Source organism: Schistocerca gregaria, chromosome X (genome assembly GCF_023897955.1).
Source record: "Schistocerca gregaria isolate iqSchGreg1 chromosome X, iqSchGreg1.2, whole genome shotgun sequence".
Classification (NCBI taxonomy): Eukaryota; Metazoa; Arthropoda; class Insecta; order Orthoptera; family Acrididae; genus Schistocerca; species Schistocerca gregaria.
In genome coordinates this window covers 627689345-627704050 of record NC_064931.1, presented here as the reverse complement: position 1 = coordinate 627704050, position 14706 = coordinate 627689345, and the positions used below count along the sequence as shown (strand labels likewise).

The window sequence follows — 14706 nt, the reverse complement described above, 5'->3', positions numbered from 1 at the left end:
AAAATAGCTTGTTGACGCCGTCTTGCCTGGAGAGAAACGATCATTATAATAAAATAAGGGAGATCAGAGCTCGCAGGAAAAGATATAAGTGTTTGTCTTTTCCACGTGCTCTTCGAGAGCGGAATAATAGGGAATTAGTGTAGTGGTGGTTCGATGAACCGTCTACCAGGCACTTAAGTGCAATTTGCGGAGTAGCCATGTAGAAGTAGATACCACGACCCAGTATATTTTAGTAAGCATGAAAATTCAGTTTCGAAACGAAAACAACGGAAAGTAAATACGAACAGAGGTTAACGTCCAGTCGACGTCATTAGAGATTGAGCAAAAGCTCGAACTAAGATATGGGAAAGAAATCGGGCATGGTCTATTCAAGGGAACTGGTGTTCTCTTGAAGCGGATCAGAGAACTCTTTTTGTCTCCACAGCTCAAATTCCACATCATACTTCACGTGTTTCGGATTAGCGTCATCGACAGGTTGATGGAAAAGCAACAGCAACGGCTGGAAATATACCTAATATACAGTGTTGCAGACTAGATATAACAAACGGGAAAACATACAGAAATACAAAACTGAATCTTTCATTCTGGAGATGAGTACGCGCTGTTTTGAATCCTCGTGGCAAATTAAAACTTTATGCTTTACCGGGACTTTAACCCGGAAACCAAAATACTCTACGTGACAATATGAATCACAATCTACACTTAAATGTAATTAAGTAGTTACGAATGTGGTCAGAGAAATATTTTACAATGCAGTCTTGTAGTAAATGTATCATTCGCAATTGGCGGATGTCACGTCAGATAGTGGGCGCTGGAACGGGCTCTAAGAAATATTTTTTTCTCATCCATGAGGGCAATATCTCGTACATACAATAGAAACCTGTAGATTCAACATATGTGTTCATGGCAAGTGGAACTTTTATTTCAACCTATCACAACAAATCTGCTGTTTGTTTTTCCTGGTCTTTATCTACATCTTGACGGCATCGGCATTATAATTTGTATTTGGCAACTTTAGTGGTATAGAGTAGCTGGATACTCTTTCCGGCGCCCAAGTCCCCACCTTCATCCTCCCAACCGACTGAAATTCTGCGCCCCTTATGTTTGCGCGTAGTATTATCCACGGGGAAAATGTGATAACGTTTTCGAAATGTTTGTGAATCGTGTAACCAGCCCGGTATTCTTGTAGCCAGATGTGGAAAGCCACCTAAAAACCATATCTGTGCTGGGCAGGCACACCGGCTCTCGTTTTTAATCCGACAGGCAGATTCGCCCAGGAGCCGGCGAGCGTCCCCGGAGGCTGGAATCGGTCTGCTAACCCGCGCGGGTAGCCGAGCAGTTCAACCTATCGCAAAAATATTAAATCATAAAAAATTTTAGTTATTTTAAAACTTTACTGCAGCTTCATAATCCATACAGAGTATCAGGTCATATAATACAGGGAGTACGGCCAAAAGTGCCTATTAACATGGCCCTATAATCGGTAGATTTACTATTTTATGACGAACACAATGAGTTGCCGATGGTGTACATCATAGTAGCCGCCAGAAGTAGTCCTATTACCAACCACGCAGCTAAGCTAACCTTGAACCTCGCAGATAAAAGAAAACCAATCAACTCCGAACGTTTCTGTAACGAAAATAGCGCAGTATTTTATAATCACTGAGAGTTCTTTAGAAACATCGTCTGCACATCTCATTTGTGTTGTCTCTCAACGGTAGGCAAACCAGTGTCAGTTTTCTTTGGCGCTTCCGTATAATCGACGATGACGTTGTTAGTGACGGAATAGTAAAATCAGGTAAGTTACCGGGGCAGAAATAAAAGCGAGCTGGATTGCAGCACCATCACAAAATACTTCGAAAATGTGGCTCAAGTCCAGAATTAGCCTAGTTCTCTTGTAAGCTGATTCAGCATCCACAAACCTATTATATCTTCACAAAACAGTTTTGTTAATACTGACATTTTTTCTGATGTGACGCATTGGACAGTGAAAGAAAACCTGCTGGAGAAACACAAAAATGAACCCGAAGACGACAAATTGCTCGCCTATCTTTTAACTTTTTTGTTATTTTCGACATTATGCTCGTCGTTTAATGACCACCTAAAAGTCACTAAATTGGCTCCACTGTCGTCATTTTGACATAAATGAAAAATTCAAGTAAAATTTAAGCATGTACAAACCTTATTTACCATAATTCAAGGTCGATATTCTCTAGTTGGCAAGTACACAACGTAGCGGGTGTCAATTACGCCTCCTAAGTCTAGTGTCTTGTGGTATTCCTGCTCACCTTGACTGGTGGGTAATTTTAACCTGCAACGAGCCACTATTCCTCCATCTCCGTCTAGAGTTCATTGAAAGTAACTATCGGTCTGAAATAATTAAACAAAAGCTATGAAAACTTGAAACAGCTTGACGACGAAGAGTTTATTATACAAAAGAATTTATTATACCAAACTATAATGGGAAATCAAAAAGTTTCCGTTTGAGGACGCTGCTGCAGCGTATGTCCAATGTAGCACCACTCCGATGAGGGTATATAAACACCGACATAGAGGCATGGGGTTAGTGTGGCATTCGTGTCTTTCCGACGTGTGTGCGGTACTTGCCGAAACGTGAACTGAGGCGACGTTATTACCAAATACGTGTAAACAAGATCAGCGAGCTTTTATTCTTTTCTGGTTAGCCGAAGGACGAACAGGGTAGACATCCATCGGAGAAAGAATATATATGGGCAGCACGTCTGTCGAAACCACCCTTGAGGAATGGCGCGCCCTCGTAATATCGTCATTCTGCTGCTTATTGATAACGTATGTCCCCATAACACAAATGTAGTAACGCTGAAGTTATGCCAACTCAAACGGGAGACACAGTCTTCATCTCTCCCCATGAGATTACCATGCCTTCAGTCCCCTAAAAATGCCTTTTAAAGGCTCGAAGACTGCTGTCGGACGAAGATGCGCAGTAGGTAGCTACGGACTTCTTCACGCAGCAGGACACGATGTTACACCATCGGGTATATTCAATATGGTGCGTCGGTGGGATGAATGCTTGAATGCTCACAGCGATTTTGCCTGATCGGCATACCGATTATGGACTATAAGACCATGGAACGGAAACTTTTTGATTGCCCACTATAGCTCAGTTGAACTACATTGCCCAAGACTCGTTAATAATCCCGGCTGTCAAACGCCTTTATAAACACATTTTGAAGCGCGGAGCGCTACAAAACTTACAGAAAGAGAGTCAGTGGGAGATACCGGCATGCCATGTCGTCATTACGGTGGAGAACATGCCGCACATTACACACAAGTTTGCCGGCCGCGGTGGCCGAGCGGTTCTAGGCGCTTCGGTCCGGAACCGCGCGACAGCTACGGTCGCAGGTTGGAATCCTGCCTCGGGCATGGATGTGTGTGATGTCCTTAGGTTAGTTAGGTTTAAGTAGTTCTAAGTTCTAGGGGACTGATGACCTCAGATGTTGAGTCCCATAGTGCTCAGAGCCATTTGAACAATCCTCAGCCCACAGGCGTCAGTCGATGCGGGTATGGAGGGGCATGTGGTCAGCACACCGCTCTCCTGGCCCACTGTCAGTTAACGAGACAGGAGCTGCTACATATCAATCAAGTAGCTCCTCAGTTTTCCTCACAAGGGCTGGGTGCACCCCGCTTTCCAACAGCGCTCGGCAGACCGGATGGTCACCCATGCAAGTGCTAGCCCAGCCCGACAGCGCTTAACTTCTGTGATCTGACTGGAACCGGAGTTACCACTGCGGCAAGGCTAAGTTTGTCAGACCTATATAAATGTGCCGTGTTGTCTTCACGAGAATGACGACATGGCATGAGTCATAAACTCATAATGGAACACAATTTATAACTAAAAAAATGTTTTTTAAGATTAGAAGATAACAGTTTAAACTGCCCAAACCGGTCGTGAATAATAAACTGTAATTAATACGACTTGACTATTAAAAGTTTTTTCAAGGAACATTTTTAAGCAAATATGGTATACACCTAACTCAATCTTTGTATGAAAATTCTGTGGGAGTAAGGTACCCCTACTACCGCTAGGACTGGGATGTGGTTGAGCGGGGGTGGTGAATAAGTGTGTTCGAAAACGAGCTGTTGGTATTTCTTTCCTGTACTTAGATGAAATACGTGAAATACACTGTGTGAAATACGCGGCTACGAGTACGCGGGCAAAACCTGAGCAAAAAAGCTGGACTGTATATAGGCGTGTGGCTCGCAGAAGGCTTCGAGACGTGATGACGCTATTTGCCACGCCCCCGACGGCACGGTCGAAGCTTAAGAAGTGCAGGCGCGGGAGTACGTAGGTAACGCGGCGGTCGGATGGATGTGTGCGCCGCACCTGTGGCAGCGGCCGACGCCGGACGTATCGGCGCGGCCTCATTTCCGGGGATGGCTGGTTACGCGCCGCTATCGACCATGGCCACCAGTGTGGCCATTACTGCCGAATTAGGGCTGCCGCCAGCGCCCCTGCCGTCTGCCGCCCGCACCACGGCCAGCTGTCGCCCGCACCACAAAACCTGCACCACCGATGGCACTTCAAAAATGAATCACTTGTTGTTCGTAATCACTGCAAAAAATTTATTGTTTTTTGTTTCTTCTGGTATTTGCGAAAGAAGTGTGCTTCATACAAATCAGAGTCCTGCAACAAACTGAATATTTTTCTTCGTTTGGTCACTAAATAACATTCGGCGAAGCGTCCGTTCTGTGCGACTGGTTTTATAAAACATACAGCAACGTCAAAAATGAAGTTCGAAATTTTACTCAACGTACAATTTATTGACAGGAAAGAAAGGAATACTTATTTACTTATTTCTGACAGTAAATTGTACCTTGAGTAAGATTTCGAACTTAATTTTTGCCGTTTACGTATGCTATACAAACCAGTCGCTTTTTTGAATCTACTAAGATTTATCGTACCATTAATTAGTTTCCGAGCCACCGCAGACTCACAAGATGGAGATGTTACAGGAACACTATTCACTGGACAATGTGCCGCTAGAGGCTACGATGTGGTGACGGCACTGACTCGTCATGTCTGTCACAAAAATAAATGGTTCAAATGGCTCTGAGCACTATGGGACTTAACTTCTGAGGAACCGCCGTGCGGTTCTAGGCGCTACAGCCTGGAACCGAGCGACCGCTACGGTCGCAGGTTAGAATCCTGCCTCGGGCATGGATGTGTGTGATGTCCTTAGGTTAGTTAGGTTTAATTAGTTCTAAGTTCTAGGCGACTGATGACCTAAGCAGTTAAGTCGCATAGTGCTCAGAGCCATTTTCATCAGTCCCGTAGAACTTAGAACTAGTTAAACCTAACTAACCTAAGGATATCACACACATTCGATCGTAGCGGTCGCGCGGCTCCAGACTGTAGCGCCTAGAACCGCTCGGCCACTGCGGCCGGCTTTCTGTGACAAATTGATTCCGATAACGTGCACTTCCACTATCTTACACACACACACACACACACACACACACACACACACACACACACACACACACACAGGGTGGTCCATTACAATCTCTCTTTGATAATGGCGTTACTGATTACTGGAATAACGAGGTTTTCACAGACGGATGGCGTTACGAGGTTCCACATTATCTACTATCGATATACTACCTATCAGTGCCATATGAAACTTTGTTCAGGTCTAGGACTCGGACCTAGATTTCGCGGGAAATTGAGACTCGAGTCCTTGTCCGACACAGATTTTCGTATGTCACTAACAGATAGTATAAACCTATCGCCCCGCGGGATTCGCCGAGCGGTCAGGGGCGCTGCAGTCATGGACTGTGCGGCTGGTCCCGGCGTAGGTTCGAGTCCTCCCTCGGGCGTGTGTGTGTGTGTGTGTGTGTGTGTGTGTGTGTGTGTGTTTGTGTGTGTGTGTGTGTGCGTGCGTGCGTGCGTGCGTGCGGGGGGGGGGGGGGGGGGGGAGGCTGTGCGTGCGCTGGTGGAAGTGTACGTTATCGGAATCAATTTGTTATCTACATGACCGGTCAATGCCATCACCACGACGTTAGCAGAACGTGGTCCAGAGAACAATGTTTCTGTAACATCTCCATCTGCATGGAGAGTTTGCAGCGACTCGAAAACTAATTAATGGTACGATAAATCTTACCGTATTCAAAAAGCGACTATTTGCATATTATCTCCATACACCGCCAATTTCAATCACAGTAGAAGTTTGTCATCCACATTGGATATAATGAATCGAACTTTATTTTTTTAGGCACAAAATGAAAAACAAACTCGCATTTGCTAGTTTAGGCCTAGTAGTGAATAGGTGGCTGAAGTCCTTCTGAACGTACCTTATATTTTCGGGAATAAACAAGTAAATGTAAGATCCGTAACGTTTCTAGGTTACAAAAAGGCGATAAAGGTATAGCATTTTTCTTAAACAGATCAACAGGTATCTAATTTATTGTTAACGCAGAAATGAAGTTTGGGCTCTTGTCGCATTTCTACATCTACATCTGCGTGACAATTCTGCTATTCACAATAAAGTGCCTGACAGAGGGTTCAATGAACCACATTCAAGCTGTCTCTCTACCGTTCCATTCCCGAAAGGAGCGAGGGAAAAACGAGCTCTTAAATTTTTCTGTGCGAGCCCTGATTTCTCTTAATTTTATCGTGATGATAATTTCTCTCTATGTAGGTGGCTGCCAACAGAGTGTTTTCGCAATCGGAAGAGAAAACTGGTGTTTGGAATTTCATGAGAAGATCCCGTCGCAACGGAAAACGCCTTTGTTTTAATGATTGCCACTTCAATTCACGTATCATGTGTGTGGCACTATCTCCCCTACTTCGCTATAATACAAAACGAGCTGCCTTTCTTTGTACTTTTTCGATGTCATCTGTCAGTTCCATCTGATGCGGATCTCACACTGCACAGCAATACTCCAGAGTAGGACGGACAAGCGTGGTGTGGACCTGTTGCACCTTGTAATTGTTCTGCCAATGAATCGCAGTCTTTGGTTTGCTCTACCCACAAAATAATCTGTGATCGTTCCAATTTAGTTTAATTGTAATCCCTAACTATTTAGTTGAATTTACAGGCTTAAGATTTGTGTGACTTATCGCGTAATCGAAATTTAGCGGATTTCTTTTAGTACTCAAGTGAATAACTTCACACTTTTCTTTATTCTGGGTCAATTGCCACTTTTCGCACCATATAGATATCTTATCTAAAACATTCAGATGGATAATAAGACAGACGAATTGTTTTTAGAAGAATGGAGGTTCTCGTACTCCCACACTTGCATGATGTTCATCACAAATTTCTGATGTTAGGTTTACTAAACGGGTAATATTTTCCGGAAATAAGAACTCTTCATACCCCTTAGTATGATCACCCGTTAATATGGTCCCATTTGGGATATAAAGACAGAAATTTTTGAAGGCTAACGATTGTGGGCAAAGGGGGAAAAGTGCTACAGCAAGCCGTTAAAAAGCCTGTGCGACAGTGTGGACGGGTGGTAGGGCTATTGGCGGATTTATACGGCTAACAACGGCAGTTCTTGGAAGGGTGCAAGAATTGTTAGTGTTGGGCATCGAACATGTGCCGTCGGACACCGCAGCATCGCGATCATGTAACACGCCAAGGTTGTGGCCAGTTGTGACGATAAAATCAGCCGCTCATTGTAAGTTGTCGTTGGGATTGTTCGTCATTCTTGTGTCGGCAGCTACTTGACTGGCTGTTTTTATTGTAATTACAGAGAAAATGGGACCTGATGTGATACAGGAGATAACCTACCTGTATTTTTCAGTTTGAACTATCCATAGGTTATCAGTTTTCTCCGCTGAGGACTACTTTTGGCCAGTTATGCTCCCACCTGTGGTTGTGACAGACCGAACACTAACTCATTTAAAGGAAGAAGGTAGATGAACTGGACAAGTCTCTCCAAAGGGACCGAACCAACATTCATTGGACGTGATTTACGAAAACCCCGAGAAATAAAAACTGTATGACAAGAACGGCATTTCGGCTCTCGAAAAGGGATCAAGTGTGTCAACTACTACGACATATTCGTCCTATTGTTGTAACTACTGCACCAGACGAAGTTTAATCATTGAAGGAAGCACGTACTGCCGCATGTCCTGTGTTAAGTAAAGTTGTGCTTCAACAAAATTACGGTTCGATAGTTTTGGGACACTACATTAATGACGTAGTAAACGGTACGATTACGAGTAGTACAAGTAGTATTGATAAGGAAAGAAACACAAATGGATGTGTAAGAGAGAAACTGGGAGCCGACGACTTCTCAACTTGCTTGTTTCGTGGTTCGTTTTCCATATAATTAGAACCTCACATCATTCATTAACATATAAATTGCATTTTATAATTAATAAAAATTATTTGACCACGTAAATTGTGCGCTTTTATGTAACCAAAGCAATTACTTTCGATGCACTTACAGTTTACATGCACAAACATCAACAATGTTCAAATGTGTATGAATTCCTAAGTCCTCGGTCCTTAGACTCACGCACTACATAAACTGACTTAAACTAACTTACGCTAAGAACAACAAACACCCATGCCCGAGGGAGAACTAGAACCTCCGGCGAGAGGGCAATCCATGATATGGCGCCTTAAACCGCGCGGCCACTCCGCGCTGTGCACTTGATGTATTTTTGTTGAGCGTTTTTCTTTTACTTGACCTTTTTGTTAAAGAAACTGTGTTTTCTAGCTCTAGATGATAAATCTGTATTGTTTTCTTTATTTTCACTACGACATCCCTCTCTTCCACGTTACAGATCAAAAATTTTCGGACAAAACCTGAATTATACATTACCATTTTCAGTTTTGCTATAAATACTGTTTATTCTTAAGTAACAGACAGGAGGCTAACTGGTTACTCGGCCATTTATATATCCTCAGTCACACTCTACGTTATTCACTGTTTCCGCATATGTAAAGAAAACGATCGTTATGAGGTAATGCCCGATAGGTATGCAACACACTTACCACAAGGTAACACGGGCGCGACAGTAACTTACCAAAGCTACTAGGAAAACTACCGTTGTGTATCGTTACTTATGGTAGTCTACGTTAACCTATGGTAGTCTTGCAACACTAGTATTAAGTCGTTGTGTAAGAATTGCATAGTTAAGTGCTGTTTGTAGATAAGCAGTTACACCAGCTGCAGACATTATGTGCCAGTATACTTTTTCCGAGAAAATTCTTGCTATACATTCCGTATTTCTGCTAACAATAACTGTGTGGCGGACGATACCAGTTGCAGAAATGATCTAGAATGGCCCTCGGTGATGGTTTGCGGTTCATCATTGTGAGACGTGCCAAATGGATAGAGAATACAGGAGCACTGATCAAATAATGTGAGGAAGCAGGAGTATAAACATCTGGATTACTCGAAAGATAATGTCGTTAACTTTCGCCAGTTTCTGGCGAAATGGATGGATTCACTACTGGACGCGTTCACAGAATCTTCAGTATATTCGATTCATTTATGGTGGACCAGGGTATTGATCATCTAACGTTTTTCGTGTTCTCCTCCAACAAATATCCATTCTTCTGCAAGACATACTTCCTTTATAAACACTGCCAGTAATAAATAAATACTGCCGGTAAGCTTTTCTTCGCCAGATACCAACCGTACGCGACCATTCCGAAAGAACTCCGCGGTTCAGCGCCTGCCCAACGGTTCGGTCCGCACCCGCATTCGATGCCACTCAAGCGTGACGGCCAGTCCGACAGCACTCCGCCGCGTATGCTTTCAATGGAACAAGTCAACTGGTGACTCACTGTCACTGGTTGGCTTCGTGCTCCTTTCCACTCCGTCAGCTAATTCGAAAGAATGAGATACACTCTACGCTAAGTACGATTTAAGTGCAAAAAGAACTCGTACATCGTGACTGTCACACCTTACAGAGTATTTGGCGATCTAGATTACATATGAAAGCACTTGAATGATTAACCATGTGATTGCTAGCCTGTCGTACGACCGTTTATACTGAGCACACACGAGCTTAAGTGCTGTTGCTGGATTTGTAAAACTGCTGTAGGCTGCCATAGACTGTCATAAGTAAACGCAGATTGCGGCAGTTTAGCTTGTAGCTTTTGTCAGCTATAGCTGTATTCGCGTTACCTGTGCGGTATGTGTATTGTATATGTATATCGGACGTTACCTCACAGCGAGCAGTGTCCCAATAGATTCCCCTAGAAACCGGAAGCGGTGGGCCGTCTACAAGCTGGTTGAGGATATAAAAAAAGGGCCGGCTAACCTGCAGAACATTGTTCTACATAGTTAATCGCCTGTCTGTGACTTACGAATAAACAGTATTTATGGGAAAATTGTAAATGTCAATTTTTAATTCAGGTTTTATTTGAATATGGTTGATTTATAACGTGCAACAGAGGGATGTTGCAGTAAAAATAAAGAAAACAATACAGATATATCATATAGCGCTAGAAAACGCAACGTCCTCAACGAAAACTCCGTCGAACTTACATAAAACATGTTTTTGGTATACATAATCAACTTTCGCATTTATCAGTAACCATAGGAAGCTCCTGGCTTCGATAATGATGAAGAACGTTGTATTGAGTACAAAATAATAATAATAATAATAATAATAATAATAATAATAATAATAATAATGTACATTTTTGATGTTTGTGCATGTAAACTTTACCTGAATTAAAAGTAATTGTTTTGATTACGCAAAAGAACAGAAATTACGCTATCAACTACTTTTTATTACTTAGAAAATGCAATTTATATTTACGTAAGTGTGTAAAATACACAATAGACTAGCACTGGATGATGCACGGTTCCAATTTTGTGCAAAACAACCAAGTAAGCAAACAAAAAAAAAGAAAAGAAGCCAAAGAGAAGTCGTCGGCTCCCCCTCCCCCTCCCTCTCCTACACTTTTATTTATGTTTCTTCCCTACCAGTAATCTTAATATTTTCTACGTTATTTATGTACCGTAGTTTTGGTAGAGCGCCACTCTTAGCTGTTACTCTATCTTTAAGAATTTAAATTTGACCATAGTGCAAGCAAATTTAGTGGAGCAACCAAACCTGGAATCGATCCAGCGCAATAAATGAACGCCGATGATTTTCAAGAATTTCCAATTCTCCTACATTGCCCACGAAAACTTATCACCTGAACCTAAAGGTAGTGTCCGTCGAGAACAAATGACAAGCAATAATGAGGTCTGCCTACTATATTGTTAAGCCGGCTGCTGTGGCCGAGCGGTCCTAGTCGCTTCAGTCCGGAACCACGCGGCTGCTACGCTCGCAGGTTCGAATCCTGCCCCGGGCATGGATGTGTGTGATGTCCTTAGGTTAGTTAGGTTTAAGTAGTTCTAAGTCTAGGGGACTGATGACCTCAGCTGTTGAGTTCCATAGTGCTCAGAGCCATTTAAACCACAATATTGTTAGAAGTGAATAGGGTTATTTGAGTTTCGTGGTATTTAGAAGAACCTCGATGACTCAACAACCTGAGTACGTGAGGTGCCCATGAAATGAATGACACCTCACTAGGAGTATGGCTCTCTCCACTCTGCCAGAACAAGTGGTTCAAATGGCTCTGAGCACTATGGGACTTAACTTCTGAGGTTATCAGTCCCCTAGAACTTAGAACTACTTAAACCTAACTAACCTAAGGACATCACACACACCCATGTCCGAGGCAGGATTTGAACCTGCGACCGTAGCGGTCGCGCGGTTCCAGACTGTACCGCCTAGAACCGCTCGGCCGGCTCTGCCAGAACAGATACGATCCGTACCAGAGTTGTGAAATAGGATGATCAGTATATGATCGCCTATAATATACAGCACTTTACACAAGTACTAACAATAGGTTTATTCGAGGAAGGTTACCTAATAAGCTTAAAGGCATCCCACTAGCGGAGAAATATTTTGTAATACCTCGAAAATATTTTCAGTTTCGGTTATTCGGAGTAGTTTTATGCAAAATACTAACGAAACGGGAGTAGCCGAAGATTGCACAGCATGCGTCACCTTAAGTGAAGACATGCTCACACTGAGAAAAATTATCTTAACAGTTGGGCAAACCGGTTGCAACAATTCTCCTAGTCGTCATTTCACATATTTCAGGAAATGATTGGCACTAAGAGTAACACGATAATTTCATATTCATACCGGCAGTTCAGCTTTTTGTATTTTATGAGACCAGATTAAACTTAGTGGGCCACATTAATTTTCCAAAAGGCCATGAACTAATTCGTTCTCTACTGACCTCTTCTGCTGCTATTACTACTCTACTTGTTTAAAGAACTTCCAGATGCTCTTTCCGAATTATCACTTTGCCTATCTCACTGCTGTGGTTAACTGCCACATCATGCTGCTTGTAACAACCAGACAGTAATTAAAATCAATTTACTAAGACCATGCACTAGAAGTATTTATGGGACTGTTGCTCTGGAAGTTATTGAGTGTTTAAGTCGATATGAACTAGAAATTATCATGCCTTCTAATTTCTGACATTTAGAAACGGCTTCGATGTGACATAGTTATAATATCACTTGTTAGTTGATTTAACAAACATCTGCGTTTGACCCATGGGTGACTGAAAATGTACGTAGCGAGACAATTATCTGTAAGGGACAGTCAGATGCAAACAAGACAGTGGGAAGGAGGGAAAGTAAACTGTTTATTATTTTCAGTCTAATCGCCATGAGTGCTAATACATTTATCCCATTGTGAGACATGACGAACAGTGCCAATATGTCGCCAGAATTGTTACAACTACGAGTTCTGCTGGGAAGCCCTTACACATCCTCTATAGAATCCCGCGCCCTCCCAGTGCGACTTCCTGTGCGCTTCCAGTCGTTCTTCAGTTTTTTCTTCTGCGAAGTGCAACCGTGGTGAAGAAATGTATCTTCAAACTCCTCTGAGATTAGAGGTTCGCGAAGTTTTAACGTGATGCATGACCTTTTACAGCGTCTCCCATCACAATTAGGTGTATATGTAAAACTTTCGCGCCAACTGACAGTACACACACTTGAGTGAGTGGTTTCCGGGACGTGCTTTGCGCTGAACTAGAGCGTGCCATCTCGAATAAAACAGCGTTCCACTGTAAAATTTTCGTGCGCATTCGGTGGCGTCCATTCGATTTTTACGTCAGTCGCTTTCTCCCCTGAGGAGAGCGCCCAGCTTCCCTGTTATACACAATAGCGCGAATTTTTTCGTACTAAATTAGCCAAATTGTGGACTAATCAGTAGGGACTAGCAGGAACGCACAACAAAAAAACAGACGGCGAATGTTCGGTGCAACTTCAAAAGCACGAGAGGAACTCCAGTGGATTTTTTTTCCACCCGGAATCGTTAAAATGGTTCATTGCGTCGATTGCGCGACATATTGTGCGTTCTTTTTCGGTACTCCAACCCACTCGGAACATCACTTTTAGCAAAATCGCTTCGTTTAGCTCGTCATCAACTCGAGTGCTGAATACAAGCGCAGGTTCGGGGAATCCTACGGCATGGCGGACTGTTCACTCGTGTAGTCGTTGATTTCAATTGCAGTGCATCTTTACATCTTCTACCTGATTTCCAGGTCAGAAAATAATTTATTTCGGTTTACTGATTGCTGTTAATTGATGCACACTTTCTAGATTAAATTAGCCGCGTTTCAGACAGAAGTAATTAGAAAATTTCCAGAAACGTGAAAAAGAAATACATTTTTGGTGTTGGGGTGCAACCATATAGCAATATAGCAAGCCACATTATTTCCATTCGCAATCGTTGGCGTGTTTCCCACCGCAAATCGCTGTATTATCCTGCTCTAGACGTTTGTCGAGCACTGGTTTGCGGTTAGGTTTCCTGTTTTGTTACCTAGTTGCTGCGGGCATATATAAATTTCAAAATAAAACAAAATACCACTTTGTGAATAGTTCAGAAATTTTATTACGTAAATTACGTGAAGTATTAATTCAGTATTTCTGAGAGCACTTGAAATAATTACAGAGAATCACTTCTGGCAGTGCCAATAGCTGTACCCCGTCTTCTGCTTGCAACTCTATAGCTTTTCATGGTAAATTGAACTTGAATGAAACAGCAAACAGCTGTTAATTGATGATTTATTCACAAGACCCGTGTTACCTGAAGATACTGCTTTAACGCACCGAAACTGGTCACGTGAATAAATTATCAATTAACAGCTCTTTGCTGTGTTATTCAGGTTCGGTTTACTATGAATTTCAACGGCTGTGGCTACGCATGTCTGTAGCGTTTTGTTCCTTCTGCCAACGTTCTTTTTGTCGATGATATACATTTAAATTATGTCGGAGGTTCGTTCGTAGAAGAAATCGATCTGTATTTCGCTCGATGCTGGAGACAAGACAGAAATGGAAATGGTGACGTAATTGGCACGATTGTTAAGAAAAGTGTATATGGGAAGTAACAAGATACGACCTTTAGGAGCCAAAATCCTCAACTACCTTAATTCCTAATTAATCTTGACTAACTCGGCCCCGCCACCTCCTCCTCTTTTTCGTATTAGTATCAAAAACTTAATGGATTCGAAAGCAAGTCGACGGTATCCTCCAGTATTGCCTACTTCTCCACATGTGATAGAATAGCGACCCTAGGTGCATTTTCCCGTGGGGTAGCACAGTAGTTATGCGCTAAATTCGCATGCGGAAGAATTGTGGTTCCACCTCGACGTTTCGGTTTTCCCTAAACCGCTGGAAGCT

General features: G+C 42.7%; 1 protein-coding gene across 2 annotated transcripts in view; it reads left to right on the top strand.

Moving 5' to 3' along the window:
- Nucleotides 1-14706, top strand: part of LOC126297532 (plexin-A4) — an 861252-nt gene that overhangs the window by 454476 nt on the left and 392070 nt on the right. The window lies entirely within an intron of this gene.